Below are 3,290 nucleotides of genomic sequence, written 5' to 3'. Positions count from 1 at the left end.
TTTACGGATTTACGTGGGTGACTCAAGTACTGTCACAAAACATTTAACATTTTCTTTTTGACATAATAATATGGTTGCACTCGTTTAACAGTTACGGTCTGATAATGGTTACATTTGACATGCAGTTCTGGGCAATGAAGGCAATCCTAACCTTGCGACAAACAGTTACCCCATCTACTCCGAAGGACAACATCTACCCACGTATGTGCAAATTGCAGTACAATCAGAAGGCAAAAGACTTCTACAAATGTATTCAAAAGTTGAAGTCATCTGAGTATGTGAGTGAACAACTACTAATTTCTGTTGTGAATTTGTAAAATAATTTTTTTGTAAAATTTAATCACAAGCCATATTTTGCAGTTTTGGGAAGTTGAGACCTTGGAACCGGCCCCAGAGGAGGCAAGACGGAACTATTTTGTTGACATCGATGTCTTGTTATCTATGGGCTACCAATACATGCCAATCAGGTAGTTGAAGGGTCGGACGGACTGGGGCTTAGGTGCGAGGGAAAAGAAGAGGAACTTAAGGCAGAAAAGAGCCACTAGTGCCATGAAATGGAGGCACACCACCGCTGCTGGAGTGGATGACCTGTCAGGAGCTGAGTTGATGGAGAAAGGGGACGACCATGGAAATGGCTGTGAACAGCCGATACGGATAGTTGTAACAATTTTTGTTCAACAATTCGATATGTGATTATTGACTAACCCTCTATGTTTGCAGTTGGACAATGTGACGACAGTTCAACAACCACCGAGAGGTCCTTCTCAAACGTACAGTGCTAAGGAGCCATTGATAAGATCGATTCTACCAGTTTGGTTTCACCAATTTTGTTTGTGTTTATCGAGTAACAGAGTTATTTCTATTATTACAGTTGATAGAGGTGACGACAGCTCATGAACGATGGATCGGTAAGCTCAACCGCACAGTGCGAACTAGTCATCGGTAAGGAAATTGAAATTGTAACGGTTAATGTTCAACAATGGTTATTGAATAACATAGTAATAACAGTATATGGTCTTGCAGTTGACCCATGCGACAAGAGGCAATGACAGAGTAGTCACAATAGGTTAGCTGCGATGAGTCATGCACGGGCACGAAAAAGAGATGTTGGAGCTGAAGGATTCAATTTAGTCATTTAAATCTTGTAATACACACGATCGAGGATCGTATCGTTCGTCGAATTCTAGACAGCTTGAAATCACAAGTACGTTATTCTATCTTCACTCATATATTGGTGGTTTACTTTCAGCAAGTGTGGTCCAACATTTTATTATCTGTTTGTGGTTTACGGTATTTTTGGAGCTATATATTTTTCCTATTTGTCTCATTTTGTAGGGTGGTGCTTCATTACACGTCGATGGTGAAGATCACGATTGTGCTGATGATTGGTAGCATGATGAACCCGGTGTTCACATTCACCATGACATTGTTGCTAATGGCGGAGAGAATGTTGATGCTGACAGAAAGAATGTTGATGTGGTCAATTCAGATATCGACGCCTTTGTGGAAGGGGAGGAGAACCATCACTCAATTAAGGCTGAAGGGGACCATCTTCCTAAAGCCAATGCAGCAGTCGAGGCAACAGTCTAAGGGGATGGGAACCTTGCATTAGTTGCGACTGAAAGGGACCATCTTCGTCAAATGACTCTTGAAGGCTGCACCTCACGAGTGTCGTCACCAGAGGTGTCTGATGTCAATCATCGGGTAGCACTGATTTCAGACCCAACTGAATGGGCACGGGTAAAAATGGCCAACGAATACATGGCAAGCCCGTATGTCGATCCGTCAGTGAGCCGGCGGGATGTTAAGACCTCAATGGTGGAAGGGTACGAAGCGTTCAAGAAAGAGAAGTGTGCGAGGTAAGCTGATAAATTACATTGCAAATATTGTTTTTGAATGGGACATTAATCCATCAAGAATTTTGAAATTCATTCTGTTACATGTGTAGGCGTAACGTCGAGATCTTAGGGGATCAAGGGGCTGACTTTTTCAGAACATTAGAGGACCCCAACGAGGAAATGACAAGTGACCAAATAGACGCATGCCTTAGCATACTCTGTAAGCAAATGACAGGGCCAAAGTCAAGACTGTACAACACCTGTGCATCCGTCGTTGATACGATACTTTTAGCAAGTTTATTTATGTATTTTTTAATTCTGAAAATACTAGTCTTCTTGATTGCATAAAATGTAACCCAATGTATATATTTTCCACAGGACACCATCCACATGCATTACACCATCTTTCCAACTGAGGCTGGCCATTCCACGATGGAAGTTCTAAATGAGTTGTGGGGGTACATGGAGGGTGAGAGGCTGACATACTGCAAAAAATGGCCAGATGTCGATTTCATCCTCGCCCCTTACAATGTGGGTGGGCATTGGGTGGTAGCAAAGATCGACTTAGTCAAGTGGTCGATCAAGGTTGTGGACTCCGCAAGAACTTCGGCTACTAAGGATAACGGCATATGTGCAGCTCAGATGACACCCCTGACGACAATGCTCCCAATCATCTGCCACAAAGCCAGTTATTTCAACAAAATGCATCGAAAGACACAAGATTTGACATCGATGCCACTGAAAATTCATTTGCCAAAAGCTAAAGTTTATCATTAGAATGATAGTGTCAACTGCGGTTTGTTCACCATTGGGTACATTTACCACATTTTGCAATCAAAACCAATCAGTGTTAAGCAGACTATGATTGCTAATATGTTGTCAATTCGCTGTGAAAATGTTTGCCAACAGTTTAGACACCCTAAACCCCTCCACCATTAACATATCCCAACTCGTATTTAGTATTTTTTATTCAATTAATTTTATTAATTTTAATAAGATTCGTACACTTTAGACATTGTTTTTTCTCTATTCAAACACAGTAAGTTGAATGATCATTACTTGATGTAATTTAAATCCAAAGGAAATTGTGACAAATAACCATCCTTATAAGGTTATTTCACAAAACTACACCACGGCATGTCCAATGTGGCATGTCACCCAATTGGGGCATGGCGTGTCACCCCATTGGGGCATGGCGTGTCAGGACATTGGGACATGGTGTGTCACCCCATTGTGGCATGGCATGTCACCCCGTTGGCGCATAGCATGTCACCCCATTGGGACATGGCGTGTCACCCCATTACGCCATAATGTGTCACCCTTGACTAACATAACAACTCAGCGTGTGACCCGATAACTCTCCTTTCAGTTGGCGTGTGACATCCTAAATCTAGTAGCACTCAGCATGTCATGCCCTATATCTGGTAGCACTCAGCTTATCAAGGCACAAAT

Source organism: Theobroma umbraticum, unplaced genomic scaffold (genome assembly GCF_002168275.2).
Source record: "Theobroma umbraticum cultivar Fairchild unplaced genomic scaffold, ASM216827v3 scaffold_84.0, whole genome shotgun sequence".
NCBI classification, from domain to species: domain Eukaryota; kingdom Viridiplantae; phylum Streptophyta; class Magnoliopsida; order Malvales; family Malvaceae; genus Theobroma; species Theobroma umbraticum.
The sequence above is the reverse complement of the archived record's forward strand: the minus strand, read 5'-3'. Positions refer to the sequence as shown.